The sequence below is a fragment of the Mercurialis annua genome, linkage group LG3 (assembly GCF_937616625.2).
Source record: "Mercurialis annua linkage group LG3, ddMerAnnu1.2, whole genome shotgun sequence".
Lineage (NCBI taxonomy): Eukaryota > Viridiplantae > Streptophyta > Magnoliopsida > Malpighiales > Euphorbiaceae > Mercurialis > Mercurialis annua.
The window spans coordinates 31,097,876-31,120,402 of NC_065572.1; positions in this window are offsets into that span (position 1 = coordinate 31,097,876).

A 22,527-nucleotide genomic window follows, 5' to 3' on the forward strand; every position below is an offset into this window, starting at 1 on the left:
CGCCGAGCACCACACTTCTCATACCGAGATGGCACCCTATACAGAAAGTCATTCTCACATCCATGGTCCAGATGCCTCACGGTTGAAGAAGGAGAATACGTCTTAGCCGAAATACACGAAGACATGTGTGGAAGCCACATCTCCCATTTAGCACTCTGTCGAAAAGCGGTATTACAAGGTTACGACTGGCCGATAATGGCACAAGATGCAGCAAGCTTGGTACAAAAATGCGAGAAATGTTAATATCACCAGAATGTGCATCATCAACCCATAACCGAGCAAAGTCCGATAATAAGTCCCTCGCCATTCAGTACATGGGGTATTGACATCGTTGGCCCCTTCCCGACAGCAAGTGGGCAAAGGAGATTCTTGATAGTAGCTGTCGATCATTTCTCCAAATTGGTGGAAGCCGAAGCTGTCTCCACCATAACAGAAGCACGAGTGCGAAGTTTTGTCCGAAGAGAAATCATTTGTCGTTTTAGAATTCCAAGAATCATCATAACCGACAACGGTAAACAATTCGACAAAAAAAATTTCAGAGACTTCTGCACTGAGAAGGGAATCGATCTAAGGTTCACCTTGGTCACCCACCCCAGACCAATGGGATGACCGAGGTAACCAACAGAACCAATGTTAACGGATTGAAAAAGCGCCTGGACGAGGCAAAAGGTTGATGGGCCGACGAGCTACACAGTGTTTTATGGTCATAGAGAACCACGCCGAAAGCCGGCATAGGAAGAACCCCATACAGCCTAACCTATGGGTGTGAAGCAATGGTACCCGTAGAAATAGGCATGCCTACCATCAGAGTACAATACTTCGATGAGCAACAAAACGAAGAAAACACCAGACTTTGCCTTGATTTGCTAAAAGAACGAAGAGAACAGGCACTGATGCACATCGAAGCATACAAGTAGAGGATGACAACATATCATAACAAAAGGGTTAAACCCCTAACGTTTGAGGTAGGAGATCTAGTACTACGAAGAGCCGACATAGCAAGAGGTAATGTCGGGGTATCCAAGCTCGGAGCAAACTGGGAAGGACCCTACCAAGTAAAGAAAGTAGGGAAAGGAGGGGCCTATTACCTAACATATCTGTCAGGTCGAGACTTACCTAGAACCTGGAATTCCATAGTTCTTAAATGATTCTATCAGTAGACAACACTCAGGTTATCGAGTCTGTCAGGGGTGTTTTCACTTGCATTCAAGTCAAAATCGGTTGTAGGCTAGAATGCAAGTTTTTCCCCTATCAATAACAGAAAGAAGAAAAGAAACAAAATGTGTCCATAGCTTAAACCAAGATGAAGCAATCGCTTTAACCGAGTTAAGCCATAGCTTAAAACAAGTCGAAGCAATCGCTTTAACCGAGTTAAGCCATAGCTTAAACCAAGATAAAGCAATCGCTTTAACCGAGTTAAGCCATAGCATAAAACAAGTCGAAGTAATCGCTTTAACCGAGTAAAGCCATAGCTTAAACCAAGAAAAAAACAATCTCTTTAACCGAGTTAAGCCATAGCTTAAAACAAGTCAAAGCAATCGCATTAACCGAGTTAAGACATAGCTTAAACCAAGACGAAGCAATCGCTTTAACCGAGTCGAAGCAATCGCTTTAACCGAGTTAAGCCATAGCTTAAACCAAGATGAAGCAATCGCTTTAACCAAGTTAAGCCATAGCTTAAAACAAGTCGAAGCAATCACTTTAACTGAGTTAAGCCATAGCTTAAACCAAGACGAAGTAATCGCTTTAACCGAGTCAAAGCAATCACTTTAAGCGAGTTAAGGTAGTGCTTAAAGCAGGTCAAAGCAATCGCTGTAACCAAGTTAAGCCATAGCTTAAAACAGGTCAAAACAAGTCACTTTAACCGAGCAACGTCATAACTTGAAAAAAAAATTAAAACAAGTAACTTAATCAAAATGCAAAAAATAAAAGAATCACAGACGAATACATATCAAAAGCAATAAACATAAATCATATCAAAGATTAAATGGCGAGGAAGACACAATAATCAAACACCCTCAACACCAATATATTAACCAAAAATTGTTTACAAGATACAGTACAAGCCTACTCTAGTACAATATTACTGACGTGCTCGTGAACTGACAAACCAGTCCCATAAGAAGTACCACAATTTTCATTCAAATCGGCCTCCTCATCATGCCGAACCTCCAATAACAAAGTTGGAGATAAAGTAGCAACAACATCAGCTTTTTTCTATATAACAACACAAGCTACTTCGGTCCCAGCAACATCAACCTTCTCGGTCACAGCGACATCAGTGCCCTGAGTCGAAACTTCATCCTTAGAGGGAACGGCAAAATCCTCAACACCTCGTTCCTCAGCATTCAACTCCTTCACTTTTTCCTCGGCAAGTTTTCGCTCGGTTTGAAGCTTTTGGTACATGCCATCCATGTCAAGATACAAAAAAGACGGATCAACATCAGCTCGGAGAAGCGGCCCAACACGCTTCTTTCGGTAAGGTGAGCAAACTCCACCATCAAATCATCTCGCTTAGTCTCCACCACTTTGGTAGTGTCATCAAGAATATCATGCAGTCGCATATAACTCTGATGATGACCATCGATGGTCTTCTGAAAATCAGTTTTCTCTTTATTGAACGTCTCGGCCAGCTGCACTCGAAGCTCCTCTTTCTCCTTATCAAAAGCATTCTTGGCAAGAGCGAGCTCGTCCCTTTCCTTGATCAGGATAAATATCTCCTTATTCAGCTTTTCAATCTTGGCATTGAATTTCTCTGTATTGCTAGCCAGAACCGACTCTACATTCGCCCTCTGCAGCTGCTCCTTCTCCAGATCCGCAATGGCAGTGGTCAGTTTCTCCCTATCATCCGAAGCCTGAGCAGACAAGTCTTCTTGGAACGACCGAGCTCCCAACAGGTGGTTAATTAACTAAGAAAACCGACATAAAAAAAAACTTAGTAAAATAAACACAAAAACGGAAAACAGAAACAATCAAATCAAACACACACCTGGAAGGATAGAGATACACTCGTATCAAGAAAGCCTTTATGAGGGGTACCATAAAGAGCTTCCCGATCCCGAGGAAGAGACACCGTCTTCCCAAGGAACACTGAAGTCGTCAGCAAATCAACGGCGTCCTCCATTGATTTAGACTTCAAATAACGAGCGAGAAACCGAGGAGTCAGCTTCACATCTTCGGTGTCAACCGGATTAACTCCCTAATCACCCATCTTGGCTGTCTTCTTGAAAGGAGACGAAACCTTGTCCATCCCAGACTCAACAAATGTAGAGGCTCCCAACCCCACAACCACATCAGACCCACAGGGAAGAGTAGAGGCACCCTTCACCTCGGCCACCGAGCAATGCTCTTTGCCCTTATCTAAGTTCCTCCTTTTGACAGGCTTGAAAGGAGGAGGCACAGTCGACAATGGTTTAGCAGGGGTTATAACTTGTGCCCCCGAAGCAGCTTTCTCCCCAGCAGTTTTCCCTCCAACACCAGCCTCGGCAGATGATGAGTTCTTGGCAGCCACACCATCACCTTTTCGTCTAGCAACGTTGAAAACAGTTATATTAAACACTGCAAAACCGAAACAAATAAAGAAAAACAGAACAATACAAGGTAATACAAAGGAAAAACCAAGTAGAAAACAAATACCGAGAACAACCTTCCCGCTTCGGGTCAAACTTAGCAATAGGCAGTTTCGGTATAAGGGTATAAGTATTTATATGACCAGTCGTCTTCAAACGTCCTGGAGAAGTACATGGTTCTCATTTCCAGCAGCGTCCCATCTCAAAAGGGTCACGGGAGATGTGCACAACCACCGACGAGGCAGGTCGGCGAAGGCAGTAGGGTGACGAATCCGAAACCAATCTTCCCTAAACCTCTTAACCGAGGTAGATACTTTCTCTTTAACATGCCTAGACTCGGACTTAAGAATTTTGAAGGTAGAAACATCATAAGCACCGCCAAAGATAAGACCATAAATACTAGCAAAAAACTCAACCGAGAAAGGAATCTTATGTCGATACACAACCGACGAAGACAAAGGAAGTGCCTAATGCCATTTGGGTGAAACTGACTAAGAGACATGTTACAAAATTTCAAAAAGGCCACTAAGTCGGCCTGAATGGAAATGCGGACACCAGAATGAAGGTGTTCTACGCTTATTACTATAAAATCCGGATCAACCGGGGTGTTTATTGTCAGACCGGGAGGAGACAGTGCAAAGCGATACCCCTCACGTAAATTTATCTGAGAAAGAAGATAATCCAGATATCCCTAGTTCAGCTCGGCAAAAGTAGTTTCCATCCTCACTCGCCATGGCTTAACAGAAGAGGTCGCTTCTGAGAAACCAACTTCCTCTACCTTATTTATCCGGGGAACGTCAACGGACCCTCCCTTGGCCGAGTCAGAACGCTCGGCCTCCGATTTATTCCCTCTCGAAGTACACTCATCCGACTCACCCTCACCATCATCGTAAACGTCCAAAAAATCATTATGGGAATCCTCCTCATACGACATTATTCAACCGATATGAAAAAACAACTCTAAATGAATCAAATCACCCAACTATATTAACCCAGAAAACAAACACTCAAGAACACGAAGAACAAACGGAAAGAAGATGAAGAAATAACAATAAACAAGATCAAAACAAAGGAAAAAGAAGAACTTACTGATGAAAATCTTCGAAAGTAGAAAAGTAGACCCCAACAAAGCAAAGGAAAGAAAGAAACGAGAGCAAAGAAAGGAAAAAGAAAACTAAGCAAAGGAAAAAATGAGGGTTTTTATAGAAACCGAAGCAGGGCAACTAAAACGACGCCTCAATATATGTGCTAGTGGATAACAGATGTCAACAGGCAGAATTAAATGAAAGACACGTGTCATCGAAACGTATCAGATAAGAAAGCAATTCAAAAGACACCCAAGAGATGACGGAGCAAGATCAAAACCGAGCAAGCAAGAAATACCAAATCAAACAAAACTCGGGCATAAATATCCGAACAAACTAGGGGGGGGGGACTTGTGATAACAACACAGATGAACAATCTAAAAAATAGAACATAAACCGAGTAAGACACACCACAACACCATCTCGGCTCAACCGAGTAAGACACACCACAACACCATCTCAGCTCAACCGAGTAAGACACACCACAAGACCACCTCGGTGAGACGAGTAAAACACATAGCAACACCATCTCGGATACACCGAGCAGCATACATCGCAACATCATCTCAGCTTTGTCCGAGTTTACCTTTCACTGATTACAAAGACAAATATGTCAGAAAGTACCCTAACATTCCAAACAATATCTGCACAGACAAAGATAATGAAATCAGACTTTTCGGCGCAGACAAAGAGGAACAAAGACATAGTATAAAAGGCTAAGAAAAAGTAGGTAAATAGGTTAATTCTCTTTATCTCTCAACCAAAAACTCTTATTCACTTCTTATTCTTTCTCTCACTAAAATACCTATTGACTTGACTGTCGGAGCGGTTTTCCGGAGTCCCCTTCCGGCGCCCTTCTAACGGTTGTATTGTGCCTTTCAGGTACGATTGTGAAGCCACCACTGGATCAAGGAGTCGCCGCCATTCCGCAAGTTATCAGTTACGAAACAAATTCAAACGTTGAAAACATTACGAAACAAATCCAATCGTTTCACCTTTTTAGCGATTTATGCCAACGTTTAAAACTTTAAAAAATAAAATCCAAACGTTTAAAATGTTACGAAAAAAATTCAAACGTTTAAAACGTCACGAAACCAATCCAAATGTTTAAAGCGTTACGAAACAAATCGAAACGCTTAACCTTTTTAGCCATTTAAGCCAAACGTTTACAAACGTTATGAAACAAATCCAAACGTTTCCCCTTTTTAGCAATTTAAGCCAAACGTTTACAAATGTTATAAAACAAAACCAAGCGTTTCACCTTTTTAGTGATTTAAGCCAAACATATAAAACGCTACGAAACTAATCCAAACGTTTTACCTTTTTAGAAATTTAAGCCAAACGTTTACAAACTTTACGAAACAAATCCAAACATTTCCTCTTTTTAGCAATTTAAGTCAAATGTCTAAAACGTTACAAAACCAATCCAAACGTTTCACCTTTTTAGAGATTTAAGACAAACGTTTACAAACGTTACGAAACCAAAAACGTTACGGAACAAATCCAAACGTTTCACCTTTTCAACGATTTAAGATAAACGTTTACAAACGCTACGAAATAAATCCAAACGTTTCACTTTTTGAGCGATTTAAGCCAAATGTTTACAAATGTTACGAAACAAATCCAAACTTTTAACATTTTTAGCGATTTTAGCCAAACGTTACAAAACAAATCCAAAAATTTCACCTTTTTAGCGATTTAAGCCAAAACTTAAGAAAAAATCCAAACGTTTCACCTCTTTACCAATTTAAGCCCAATGTTTACAAACGTTACGAAACAACTCCAAACATTTCACCTATTTAGCGATTTAAGCCAAACGTTTAAAATATTACAAAACAAAACCAAGCGTTTCACCTGTTTAGAGATTGAATCCAAACGTTTACAAACGTTACGAAACAAAACCAAACGTTTAACCTGTTTAGAGATTGAATCCAAACGTTTACTAACGTTACGAAACGAATCCAAATGTTTAAAATATTACGAAACAAATCCAAACGTTTCACATTTTTAGCGATTTAAGCTAAACTTTTTCAAACGTTACGAAACAAATCCAAATGTTTCACCTTTTTAGCGATTAAATCCAAACGTTTAAAACGTTAAGAAACCAATCCAAACGTTTCCCCTTTTTAGTGATTTAAGCCGTACATGTAAAACATTACAAAACCAATCCAAAGGTTTAAAATATTACGAAACAAATACAAACGTTTCACCTTTTTAGCGAATAAGCAAAACATTTACAAACGTTACAAAACAAATCCAAACGTTTCACATTTTTAGCAATTTAAACCAAACGTTACGAAACATTTAAATCACTAAAAAGGTGAAATGTTTGGATTTATTTTGTAATGTTTTAAACGTTTGGATTGGTTTCGTAACGTTTTATGCATTTGGCAGGTTTCACCTTTTTAGCGATTTAAGCGAAACGTTTAAAACTTTAAGAAACCAATCCAAACGATTAAAATGTTACGAAACAAATCCTAACGTTTCACCTTTTTATCGATTTAAGCCAAATGTTAACAAACGTTACGAAACAAATACAAACGTTTCATATTTTCAACGATTTAAGCTAAATGTTTACAAACGTTACGAAAAAAATCCAAACGTTTCCCCATTCTAGTAATTTAAGCCAAGCATTTACAATCGCTAAAAAGGTGAAACGTTTCGATTTGTTTTAAATATTTATCATTTTTATCCAAACGTTTAAAGCGTTACGAAACAAATCCAAACGTTTAAAACGTGATGAAACAAATCAAAAAATTTAAAGCGTTACGAAACAAATCCAAACGTTTAAAACGTAACAAAACAAATTCAAACGTTTAAAACGTTATGAAACAAATCCTAATATTTACAAACGTTACAAAACAAATCCAAATGTTTCACCTTTTTAGCGACTTAAGCCTAGCGATTGAAGCCAAACATTTACAAACGTTACGAAACAAAACCAAACATTTCCCCTTTTTAGCGATTTAAGCCAAATGTTTACAAACGTTACGAAACAAATCCAAACGTTTCACATTTTGAGCGATTTAGGCCAAACGTTTAAAACGTTATGAAACAAATCCAAACGTTTCCCCTTTTTAGTAATTTAAACCAAACGTTTACAAATGTTACGAAACAAAACCAAACATTTAAAACGTTACGAAACAATCCAAACGTTTCCCCTTTTTATCAATTTAAGCGAAACATTTAAAACGTTATAAAACCTGCCCAAACCATACAAAACAAATCCAAACGTTTCATCTTTTTAGCGAATTAAGCCAAACGATTACAAACATTACGAAATAAATCCAAACGTTTCACCTTTTTAGTGAATTAAGCCAAACGATTACAAACGTTACGAAATAAATCCAAACGTTTCAGTGTTTTAGCAATTTAAGCCAAACATTTACAAACGTTACAAAACTAATCCAAATGCTTCCCCTTTTTAGCAATGTCAACCAAATGTTACGAAACAAATCCAAATGTTTCACATTTTAAGCGATTTAAGCCAAAAATTTAAAACATTACGAAACCAATCCAAACGTTTAAAACGTTACGAAATAAATCTAAATGTTTCACCTTTTTATTAATTAAATAAATCTAAACCAATTGAAACGTTTAAAACGTAACGAAACCAATCAAACTGGTACGAATAAAAACCAAATGTTTCACCTTTTTAGCAATTAAAGCCAAACGTTTACAAATGTTACAAAACAAATCCAAACATTTAACTTTTTTAGTGATTGAAACCATACGTTTAAAACGTTACGAAAAAAAAGTCTGGATTTGTTAAATCTATAAAATTATGAAATGTTTGGATTTGTTTCGTAATGTTTGTAAATGTTTGGCTTAAATTGCTAAAAAGGGGAAGCGTTTTTTTTGTAATGTTTGTAAACATTTGGCTAAAATTGCTAAAAAGGTGAAACGTTTGGATTTATTTCGTAACGTTTGTAATCGTTTGGCTTAATTCGCTAAAAAGGTGAAACGTTTGGATTTGTTTGAAATGTTTGGATTGGTTTCATAAAGTTTTAAATGTTTGGCTTAAATTTATAAAAAGGGGAAACGTTTAAATGGTTTTGTAATGTTTTAAATGTTTGGATTTGTTTTGTAACGTTTGTAAGTTTCTCTTCAATCGCTAAAAATATTAAACGTTTGGATTTGTTTCATAACGTTTTAAACGTTTGGATTGGTTTCGTAACGTTTTAAATGTTTGGCTTAAATAGCTAAAAAGATGAAACGCTAAAAAGGTTAAACGTTTTGATTATTTCGTAACGTTTGTTTACGAAACAAAACCAAACATTTACACTTTTTAGCAATTTAATCCAAACGTTTACAAATGTTACGAATTAAATTGAAACGTTAAAAACGTCACGAAAGAAATCCTAACGTTTCACTTTTTTAGCGATTTAAGCCAAACATTTAAAACGTTAGGAAACAAATCAAAACGTTTAAAACGTTACGAAACAAATCCAAACGTTTTTCCTTTTCAATGATTGAAGCCAAACGTTTACAAACGTTACAAAACAAATCAAAATGTTTCCCCTCTTTAGCAATTTAAGGCAAACGTTTGTAAATGTTACGAAACCAATCCAAACGTTTTATCTTTTTAGCGATCTAAGATAAACGTTTACAAACGTTACGAAACCAATCCAAACGTTTAAAACGTTAAGAACGTTACGAAATAAATCGAAACGTTTTATATTTTTAGCGATTTAAGCCAAACGTTTACAAACGTTAAGAAACAAATCCAAACATTTCACCTTTTTAGCAATTTAAACAAAATGTTTACAAACTTTACGAAAAAAATCCAAACGTTTCACATTTTTATTGATTTAAGCCAAATGTTTGTTTCGTAACGTTTGTAAATGTCACGACCCAATTTCATGAATCGTGACTGGCGCTAGGGTATGGCTATTGTTGTACCAAAACCCGTAGCAAGCCTTATGGAAATCAATTAACCATTTACACCTGCAAAAAAAGCTGCTCGGGGGCAACCGAGACTCCAACTTAGGTCTAGCAATTTATATTACAATTCTAGTATAAATAACTTAAATATCTTAAATATTTCACTGCATGCCTTAAATATAACAATGTCGTAATCCAGAGTAATCATGCAAAATATAAATAATCGAATATATCGACAATTCCAAAGTGTAATATCAAATGAAATAAATAAACTAGTTCTACTGCGGTCTAAGAGTTCAAAAACAGAAACTAGTTTAATAACATAAAAACCTCCGAGGAATCAAAAGAATCGGAGTGGACCAGCTTTTAAATCATAAACCTGGAGAATTTGGGAAAGCAACGGGGTCAGATATACTGAGATGAGTTTGCAATACTATTTACATTTATTAAGTTTAAAACCCTTAAATCAAAACATTTTTTATACTAATATAATATGATTATGGAAAACAGTATTGAAATGATCCCAGCGTAAGTATGATATAGCATACCGATAAACACAGAGTTGACGGGAACAAATCCTCATCATAAATATATACCAGCATAAGCAAAACTTTAGTCTGCCGTTTCTCAGAGTACTCACCGGTGCACACAGTCTCGATACAAGCCTATCGAGTAGCTCGTTTCAATCCAGGTCCATAATCCGTAAAAACAGTTCACAAACATTTATAATATTAAAATACGATGCGGTACTTAATAAAGCGGTAAATAGCACTACAAACTCACTGCTTGCTTATTCACGTGATCTTGTCAAACAGCTAACCCTGCGTAGACTCCGAAGCACGAGCAGTCGACGAGTCTAAAATAAATCATACGTTAAAATCGCTCCAACCCCTAACTCTAAGAATACTAGACACCACGTAGGACTAGCACAAATAATAAGGCATATAAGTCACAGAGAAACACAGTCTCGAATAAATTATAATACCGTAAATAAATCAAGCCTATTGAATTCATATTTAAAAATTATCCGAAAATATTAATTAAATAATATTTAATTAATAAATAAAATCATTTTCTCAAATAGTTGGGTAGCCGAGTTTCTTAAAACTAACAAGCTATTCCCACATGTCGGGCGACCCAAGTCTAACTCGATCCAACCATAAAATCAGAGTTATAAACCACAGTTTATAATTTAATATTTAATAAAATATTAATCGATATTAAAATAGAACTCAATAGCTTAAAACACAAGTAACCAATAGTTACCGATAATTTATTTAACAAAAATAAATTAAGAAAATAATTAAAAGCTAACGTAAATTAGCCAAATTGGCACATCTAGCCAATATTTTTAAAATAATAATAATTACCTGAATAATTATATAATTATAGGAAAATAATATAAATATCGTTCTCCAGTTTTAATTATAAAAAATAATTTAAATTAAAATCGCAACTATCTTAATTTTCATATTAAAAAAATAATAAGAACAATTAGTAATTCAGAAATCACAACGATAATCGAAGGTTCGTTTTTAAATTGGAATTTAATCAAATCAAAACCTTTTTTTAATATAGATAAAACAACCAATGAAAATAAAGAAACCAATACCCATACAATTCCATGCAATAATAAGATATCCAACACATTTTGAAAAGCAATTCATCACGCCAACAGTAACTAAAAAAAAAGCCAATTATTAATCATGGAATAAACTTCAACCATAATTCAAGAAGATGAACAGTTATAAGCCTTAATCAAGCATGAGGTTTGGCCAAAGGAGAAAACATGAACAACCATATCAATAATGAACCAAAACCAACGTGAATAGCTCAGTGCACATCAAATTGACAGTAAGCATAAACAATATTCAACCTTCATTTTTTTTTACGAAAATCTCCATTAATATCAAACCAATAAAAGAGAATGATTAAATACCTATGAAAATAAACAATTTATCCACATTGGTTTTAAACAAAGAAAATGAGCCCAACAACGTGAACAATGGAAATAATCATAACCTAAACAAATAAAACAAAAAGATAAGTAATCCAATACTAACACTTGAGATTATGATCTCCAATACACTTGAACAATATCAGAAACCATGGCTAAGGGATCGGCAACAATAACATAAGAAGTCGCAGTCCACATTTAATAAAACGACAAACCGAACGGCGCTTAAAACAGAAAGATTTACGTACCGTTTAACGATTTCAAAGTCTAGAATCGAAGAGGACTGTGTTTAGCACAACTGATACGAGAAGGATCCCAATTTGATGCTATAAACAATGAGAACGAGCTAAGAAACGGAACATGACGATATCGAACGAAACAAAGAAAAGGGACGTGATAAACTTACCAAACTTCAAGCAATGAGAGGAATGGATAGTGTGATGTTTCAAAGAGTTTTATCTGGATAGGTCGGCTAGGTTTTAATGATTGTGAGAAAAGGGATTAGGATTTGTTAATATGTTATATATATGAAGAATGAAAACAAACGTTTAAACACTTGCAGCAAATTGATAAGGTTCCAAAAGAAACATTGTAAAGAAAAACAATGCATGGGCCATGCTAATCAAGGCCCATGTAAAAAGAAAGCAAAATTAACCGTAAAGATATAATGCATGGGTCACGCCAATTAACGCCCATACAAGAAGAAATAAATTTTGGGGTCTAAGCGAACCACGACCAAATCACAAAAATAAAAAGGACCCGATAAAAAACGGAAACCCAATGATAAAATAAATAAAAATTTATGGGGTATTACATTCTCCCCAACTTATTAAAAATTCATCCTCGAATTTAACACGATAAACACATAGCACCAAAATTAACACAAAAACAAGTAAACCCCATTAAAATTAAATAACAATCAATTTTCGTACCTCAAGGAAAAAGAAAAGGATAGTGACTCCGCATATCCGATTCGGTCTCCCAGGTGAACTCCTCAACAGAATGGTTCCGCCAAAGAACCTTGACCATCGCAATCTCCTTGCTCCGTAACTTATGAACTTGTGTATCAACAATCTTGACAGGCTGCTCCTCATAAGATAACTCATGGTCAATCTCCACACTCTGCGGTACTATCACGTGAGAAGGATCAGAAATACACTTCCGCAACATGGAAATGTGAAAAACTGGGTGAACCAACGACATATCTGGTGGCAACGCTAACTTGTACGCCACTGCCCCAATACGCTCAATGATCTCATACGGACCAACATACCTCGGTGCTAACTTCCCTATAACACCAAAACGCACAACGCCCTTCATAGGCGAAACCCGAAGAAACACGAAATCTCCAACCCAAAACTCCATGTCTTTTCTCTTCGGATCAGCATGACTCTTATGCCGACTAAAAGCTGTCTCCAGTCTTCGCTTGATCAATGGTACCTTCTCTGAGGTAATCTGAATAATCTCTGCTCCCGAGAGCTTGCGCTCGCCAACCGCCTCCCAGCAGATACGAGATCGACACTTGCGCCCGTACAAAGCCTCATAAGGTGCCATCTCGATACTAGCGTGGTAACTGTTGTTGTAGGAAAACTCAATCAAAGGCAAATGAGTATCCCGGCTACCCTGAAAATCCAGAACACACATCCTGAGCATGTCCTCCAAAGTCTGAATAGTCCTCTCAGACTGACCATCAGTGTGAAGATGAAAAGCAGTACTGAAATCCAATCTCGTACCCAAAGATTCCTGCATCGCCTTCCAAAACCGAGAGGTGAAAATTGAACCTCTGTCCGAAACTATCGACACTGGTACACCATGGAGACTCACAATCCGATCGATATACAACTGTGCCAACTTCGAAGCCTGATAAGTAACCTTGATCGGTAAGAAGTGAGCTGACTTGGTCAAACGGTCAACTATCACCCAAATCGAATCATACCCCTGTCGGGTACGTGGCAAACCAACCACAAAGTCCATAGCGATTCGCTCCCATTTCCACTCTGGAATAGGTAGCGGTTGCAGATATCCAAACGGTCTCTGATGCTCTAACTTTACCTGCTGGCAAGTTAAACACTTAGACACAAACTCTGCAACATCCTTTTTCATTCCGATCCACCAGTACGTACCCTTGAGATCATGGTACATCTTGGTAGAACCCGGATGAACACTGTAAGCTGACTTGTGCGCTTCCTCCAGAATCTGGTCTCTCAAACCATCCGAATCCGGAACACACAGTCGAGAACCGTACCTGAGAACTCTATCCGCCAGAACAAACTCAGAATTTCCATCCAGGTGGATCTCATCCATAATTCGTTTCAATTGTGGATCCTCAGCTTGTGAAGCGTTGATCCTATCAATCAAAACCGGTTGCACCTGCAACTGTGCCAACAAACAACCCTTCTGCGAAACCTGAAATCTGTATCCCGAAGCTAACAAACTATGCCACTCACGAACCATGGGCCTCCGCCCAACCTCAGAAATATGGGCCAAACTGCCCGAAGACTTGCGACTCAACACATCGGCTACCATATTAGCCTTACCCGGATGGTACTGAATAGTACAATCGTAGTCTTTCAGTAACTCCAACCACCTCCGCTATCTCAGATTCAGCTCACGCTGATCAAAAATATACTTCAGACTCTTATGATCAGTGAAGATCTCGCAAGTCGCACCATACAAATAGTGCCTCCAAATCTTGAGAGCAAAAACCACAACTGCTAACTCCAGATCATGAGTAGGATAATTCACCTCATGCTTCTTCAGCTGGCGAGAAGCATAGGCAATCAACTTACCATGTTGCATCAGAACGTAACCCAAACCGATACGGGAAGCATCACAATACACATTGAATCCCTCGATGCCAGATGGCAAAGCCAACACAGGAGCTGTAGTTAAAATCTCTTTGAGCTTCTCAAAGCTCGCCTCACACTTGTCAGTCCACTCAAACTTAACACCCTTCTGTGTCAGTTTAGTCATCGGTGCAGATATTTTGGAAATATCCTGCACGAACCGACGATAGTAGCCAGCTAACCCCAGATAACTTCTGATCTCGGTAACTGACCTCGGCCTCTGCCAATCCATAACCTCCTCAATCTTTGTCGGATCAACCTTGATCCCATCCTTTGACACCACGTGTCCTAAAAAAGTGACTTGATCCAGCCAGAATTCGCACTTTGAGAACTTAGCATACAGCTGATTCTCATGCAAAGTCTGCAGTATCGTTCTCAAGTGGAAAGCATGCTCCTCCTCACTCCGAGAACAAATAAGTATGTCATAAATAAACACAATAACGAACTGATCCAGAAACGGCTTGAATACCCGGTTCATCATATCCATAAACGCTGCTGGTGTGTTAGTTAACCCAAATGACATGACCAGAAACTCGAAATGCCCATACCGCGTTCTGAAAGCAGTCTTAGGCACATCGACGTCTCCAATCCGTAGTTGATGATAACCGGATCTCAAGTCAATCTTCAAAAAGCACTTAGCACCCTCCAACTGGTCGAACAAATCATCAATACGAGGAAGAGGATACCGGTTCTTGATCGTAACCTTGTTCAGCTGTCTATAGTCAATACACAGCCGAAATGACCCATCCTTCTTCTTGACAAACAACACAGGAGCACCCCAAGGAGAAGTACTCGGTCTGATAAAACCACTATCAAGCAATTCCTGTAACTGTTCCTTCAGCTCTTTCAGCTCTGCAGGAGCCATCCGATACGGAGGTATCGAAATAGGAGATGTTCCCGGAGCAACATCGATATAGAACTCAATGTCACGATCAGGTGGTAATCCAGGCAACTCCTCTGGAAATACATCAGTGAACTCATTCACTATCGGAACACTATGCACATGACCACTGTCACCCTCTAAATCACGAACCACTGCTAAGAAAGCCTGGCAACCCTTGCCCATCATACGCTTGGCCTTGATCGCCGAAATTAGATTCTTAGGTGCTTCTGTCTTTTCCCCTTGGAAGGAAAAAGGCACATCACCAGGAATCCCAAACAATACCGACTTCCCTCGACAGTCGATAGAAGCAAAATGGCGTGAAAGCCAATCCATCCCCAAGATGACATCAAAAGATAACACGTCAAGCATAATCAAATCAGCTCTAAGATCCCTACCATGTATAACCACAGAACAAGACGGAAAGACCACGTCCACCACAACACTATCAGACAAAGGCGTAGATACAGATAAAGGCTCTAACAAACTAGATGGTGTCACACCCAACTTAGCAGCAAAACTCGAAGAAACAAAAGAGTGTGTTGCACCCGCATCAAATAAGACCAAGGCATCTACAAATAAAATGGGAATAGTACCTTGCACCACGGCGTTTGATGCACGAGCATCCTGAGGAGTCAGAGCAAATACTCTGGCCTGACCCTGTCCCTGCTGCGGTGCCTGAGAAGAACTGTAACTACCCGAGCCTCTACCACCGTTCCCACGGCCACCAAAACCACGCCCTCCTGAACCACGGCCCCGTTGGCCACCAAACGAAGCGGCAGGTTGAGAATACCCTGCCGAAGGAGTGAAAACAGGTCTCTGCTGCTGAAAGAACGGCTGAGCAACACTAGCCGATGACATCTGCTGTCCAGATGACGGACACTCCCTAGCAAAGTGACCCTGCTGGCCACAAGCATAACAACTACCTGGTGCTACTGTGCACTGTCCCGAATGTCTGCGCCTGCAGTTCTGACAAAATGGGACGCTAGAAGTACCACTGTAACCGCAACCAGATCCACGGCTACTCCCACTGTAACCAGAACTGTGAGAATACGGCTGATACCCTTTTCGAACACCCCCTTTCTGACTCTTGTACTGGGGAGGCTTGTGCTGATAGCTGCTGCTACCACCCTGCTGCCCACTACTCTGAACAACACCGCTCGCCTTCTTCGTCTCATTCATTTTCCCAAAGTTCAGTAAATTTGCCTCCATCCGACGGGCACTATCCACTACAGCAGAAAATTCCTTGGTCGTCTCAGTCAGAAGGCTAATAAAGTCAGCACCCAGACCCTTCACGTATCTGTCGTTCACCCTCTGCTGTTCAGTCTGCAGATCTGGGGCAAAGCGACTCAGTCTTACAAACTCAGTAGTGTACTCATGTACCAATCTGTCTCCTCTCCTCAGAACCAGCAGTCTGTCTCTGAAACCTTCTGTCACTGAGAAAGGTAGATAAAATTCCCTGAATTGTGTCACAAAGTCCGCCCATGTAATAGTAGCCATAACTGCGCGAATCTCCCTGAGAAACCAGTCATTTGCAGCACCCTTCAAGGACATCTCCACTAACATAATGGTCTGTCTCTCAGAAGCCTGTAGTCTCTGAGCATTCCGCTCAACCTCCTCCAAAAATTCTAGGGCGTCGCAGTCACCCGCAAACTCAGTCGGCTTCAGCTTTAAATAAGCCAACACCAAGTATCTGTCAGTGATTCCAGCACCACCAACCGCAACACCACCAGCCTGTGGTACCTGTTGCTGCACAATCTGTCCCAGTATAGCATACTGGTTCTGCATGGCGATCTGTCCCGCCTGTAGTTGCACTTGATTATTTTGGAGTGCAGTGATCCCAGCCAGAAATGTCGTGAAGTCAAACGGATCAATAGGAGCTTGTGGTACACCTTGTGCCTGAACGCCTGCACCACCACGTCCCCTGCCTCTGCCTCCAGCAGCCTGACCTCTGCCACCCCGACCTCTGCCAGCTCGGCCTCTACCAGCCGGAACTCCACCTGCACGTCCCCTGCCAACTTGAACCTCTGGTTCATGCTGGTCAACCTCAATTGACATAGCGTCATCAGCTTCAGCCTCAGCCTGAGCTGCAGCACGCCTACGAGTATTCATTCCTAAGAATGAAATAGATAGATCTCAAACAATGCCCACATGGAAACACCCAGAGTAAATTTAAATAGCTCAAAAATTAACAATTTATTCAGAGTAATAACACTAACATTCCAGAGTAAAGCAAAAAATTCGCAAATAAAACATTAGTAACACATAAGACCGACTCAAACATCCCTAAAGGTTAAGGTAGAAAGTTTTGAAAACAAATAATGACGTTTCAAAAGACAAAACTTGAATTCTAATTCCGCAGTAGATCCTATGATACAACAGTAACACTTATCATGCCTTAAAGCAATAAACACGTAATATGCAAAAATTTGGCCTTAGTTCGAAACTAAAGCTTGATACCAACTTTTTCATGAATCGTGACCGGCGCTAGGGTATGGGTATGGTTGTACCAAAACCCGTAGCAAGCCTTACGGAAATCAATTAACCATTTAAACCTGCAAAAAAAGCTGCTCGGGGGCAACCGAGACTCCAACTTAGGTCTAGCAATTTATATTACAATTCTAATATAAATAACTTAAATATCTTAAATATTTCACTGCATGCCTTAAATATAACAATGTCGTAATCCAGAGTAATCATGCCAAATATAAATAATCGAATATATCGACAATTCCAAAGTGTAATATCAAATGAAATAAATAAACTAGTTCTACTGCGGTCTAAGAGTTCGAAAACAGAAACTAGTTTAATAACATAAAAACCTCCGAGGAATCAAAAGAATCGGAGTGGACCAGCTTTCAAATCATAAACCTGGAGAATTTGGGAAAACAACGGGGTCAGATATACTGAGATGAGTTAGAAATACTATTTACATTTATTAAGTTTAAAACCCTTAAATCAAAACATTTTTTATACTAATATAATATGATTATGGAAAACAGTATTGAAATGATCCCAGCGTAAGTATGATATAGCATACCGATAAACCCAGAGTGGACGGGAACAAATCCTCGTCATAAATATATACCAGCGTAAGCAAAACAAAGTTTTCACATTTTTAGCGTTTTAAGTCGAACGTTTACAAACGTTACGAAACAAAACCAAACATGTCACTTTTTTAGCAATTTAAGCCAAACGTTTACAACCATTGCAAAACAAATCGAAATGTTTCACCTTTATAGAAATTTAAGCCAAATATTTACAAACGTTACGAAACAAATACAAACATTACAGCTTTTTAGCTATTTTAGCAAAACGTTTACAAACATTACAAACAAAATTACGAAACAAATCCAAATATTTCATCTTTTTAGCAATTTAGCTAAACGTTTACAAATGTTACGAAACAAAATAAAACGTTTCACCTTTTTAGCAATTTAAGCCAAATGTTTACAAACGTTACAAAACAAATCCAAACGTTTCACCTTTATAGCGATTTAAGCCAAACGTTTACAAACGTTATGTTACAAATCCAAATATTTAACCTTTTTAACAATTTAAGGCAAACGTTTAAATTGAAGCCAAATTTTTACCTTTTTAGTGATTTAAGCCAAACGTTTAAAAATTTACTAAACAAAACCAACCGTTTCAAACGTTACGAAACAAATCCAAACGTTTCGATTTGTTTCACTTATTTTTTAAGTCATTCGTAACGTTTAGTTTTGTTTTGTAACGTTTTGTAAATGAAACAAAAATAAAGGTTTCACATTTTTAGCGATTTAAGCCGAACGTTTACAAACGTTACGAAACAAAACCAAACATGTCACTTTTTTAGCAATTTAAGCTAAACGTTTAAAAATGTTAAAAAAACAAATCGAAAGTTTTCACCTTTTTAGAAATTTAAGCCAAATGTTTACAAACGTAACGAAACAAATCGAAACGTTACATCTTTTTAGCTATTTTAGCTAAACATTTAGAAACGTAACAAACAAACTTACCAAACAAATCCAAATGTTTCATCTTTTTAGCAATTTAAGCCAAACGTTTACAAATGTTACGAAACAAAACAAAACGTTTCCCCTTTTTAGCAATTTAAGCCAAACGTTTACAAACATTACGAAACAAAATCCAAACGTTTCACTTTTATTGCGATTTAAGCCAAGCATTTACAAACGTTATGTTATAAATCCAAATGTTTCACCTTTTCAGCAATTTAAGCCAAACGTTTACAAACGTTACGAAACAAATCCAAACGTTTCACCTTTTTAGCGATTAAAGCCAAGCGTTTCATATTTTTAGCGATTTAAGACGAACGTTTACAAACGTTACGAAACAAAACCAAACGCTTCACCTTTTTATCAATTTAAGCCAAACGTTTACAAACATTTATAAATGTCCGAACTATTACAAATGTTACGAAACAAATCCAAACGTTTCACCTTTTTAGCAATTTAAGCTAAACGTTTACAAACGTTACGAAACATAACAAAACGTATAAAACGTTAGGAAAAAAACCAAACGTTTTAGCTTTTTAGCGACTTAAGCCAAACGTTTACAAACGTTACGATAAAAGACCAAACATTTACAAACGTTACGAAACAAATCCAAGCGTTTAACCTTTTTAGAAATATAAGCCAAACGTTTACAAACGTTACGAAACAAATCCAAACGTTTCACATTTTTAGGGATTTAAGCCAAACTTTGACACGTTAATAAAAAAAACCAAATGTTTCCCCTTTAAGCGATTTAAGCCAAACGTTTAAACCATTAGGAAACAAATTCAAAGTTTCACGTTTTTAGGGATTTAAGCCAAACGTTTACAAACGTTACGAAACAAATCCAAGCGTTTCACCTTTTTAGCAATTTAAGCCTAACGTTACATACGTTACGAAACAAATCCAAACGTTTCACATTTTTAGGGATTTAAGTCAAACGTTTACAAACGTTACTAAACAAAATCAAATGTTTCCCCTTTTAGCGATTTAAGCCAAACGTTTAAAACATTACGAAACAAATCCAAACGTTTCACCTTTTTAGCGATTTCAGCCAAACGTTTACAAACGTTGCGAAACAAATCCAAGCGTTTCACCTTTTTTGAAATTTAAGCCATACGTTTACAAACGTTCTGAAATAAATCTAAACGTTTAAAACTTTACGAAACAAAACCAAACGTTTCACCTTTTTAGCGATTTAAGTCAAACGTTTAGAAACGTTACAAAACAAATACACACGTTTCCCCATTTTAGCGATTTAAGCCAAACGTTTAAAACGTTAAGAAACAAATCCAAATGTTTCCCCATTTTAACGATTTAAGACAAATGTTTAAAACGTTACGAAATAAATCCAAACGTTTCCAATTTTTAGCGATATAAGCCAAACGTTTACAAACGTTACGAAACAAATCCAAACGTTTCCCCTTTTTAGCGATTTAAGCCAAACGTTTACAAACATTACGAAACAAATCCAAACGTTTCCCCTTTTTAACGATTTATGCAAAACGTTTGGATTTGTTTCGAAACGTTTTAAATATGGCTTAAATCGCTAAAAAGGTGAAATATTTGGATTTATTTCGTAATTTTATTTCGTAACATTTGTAAACATTTGGCTTAATCGCTATAAATGTGAAACGTTTACAACCCAAACGTTTAAAAATGTTACGAAACCAGTCCAAATGTTTCACCTTTTTAATGATTTAAGCCAAACATTTACAAATGTTACGAAACAAAACCAAACGTTTCACCTTTTTAAACGTTTGGTTTAAAGGTTTAATTAAAGGGTTAATTGCAAATTTAAACACGAACATCACCCCAATTTGCAATTACAACATAAACTTTGAAACTTGGCAATGTTAGTAACCAAATTTACACTTTTGGCAAATCGATACACCATACACGAAAAACACTAACGTGGAACGTTTGGCTTAAATCGCTAAACAGGTGACACACTTAGATTTTTTCGTAACGTTCGTAAACGTTTGGCTTCAACCGCTAAAATGGGGACACGTTTGGATTTGTTTCGTAAACGTTTATAAACCAAGCGATTTAAGCCAAACGTTTAAAATGTTACGAAACAAATCCAAGCGTTGCGAACAAAATCCAAACGTTTCCACATTTTAGCGATTTAAGCCAAACGTACAAAACGTTACGAAACAAATCCAAACGTTTCACCTTTTTAGCGATTTAAGCCGAACGTTTACAAATGTTACGAAACAAATCCAAACGTTTCACCTTTTAAGCAATTTAAGCCAAACGTTTAAAAAATTTACGAAACAAATACAAACGTTTCCACATTTTAGCGATTTAAGCCAAACGTACAAAACGTTACGAAACAAATCCAAATGTTTCACCTTTATAGCGATTGAAGCCAAACGTTTACAAACGTTACGAAACAAATCCAAACGTTTCACCTTTTTAGCGATTTAAGCCAAACGTTTACAAAGGTTACGAAACAAATCCAAGCATTTCACCTTTTTAGCAATATAAGCCAAACGTTTATTAACGTTATGAAACAAATCCAAACTTTTCACCTTTTTAGTGATTGAAGCCAAACGCTTACAAACGCTACGAAAAAAATCTAAACGTTTCCAAACGTTACGAAACAAATCCAAATGTTTCACATTTTTAGCAATTTAAGTCGTTTACAAACGCTAGGAAACAAAACCAAACGTTTACAAACGTTACGATACCAATCGAAACGTTTCCCCATTTTAACGATATTAGCAAAACGTTTACAAACGTTACGAAACCAATCCAAACATTTCACCATTTTAGCGATTTAAGCCAAACGTTTACAAACGTTACAAAACATATCCAAACGTTTAACCTTATTAGCAATTTAAGCCAAACGTTTAAATTGAAGCCAAATTTTTACCTTTTTAGTGATTTAAGCCAAATGTTTAAAAAATTACAAAACAAAACCAGACGTTTCCAACGTTACGAAACAAATCCAAACGTTTCGATTTGTTTCACTTATTTTTTTAAGTCTTTCGTAACGTTTGGTTTTGTTCCGTAACGTTTGTAAACGAAACAAAAACAAAGGTTTCACATTTTTAGCGATTTAATCCGAATGTTTACAAACGTTACGAAACAAAACCAAACATGTCACTTTTTTAGCAATTTAAGCCAAACGTTTACAAACGTTCCAAAACAAATCGAAACGTTTCACCTTTACAGAAATTTAAGCCAAATATTTACAAACGTTACGAAACAAATCCAAACGTTACAGCTTTTTGGCTATTTTAGCAAAACGTTTACAAACGTTACAAACAATATTACGAAACAAATCCAAATGTTTCATCTTTTTAGCA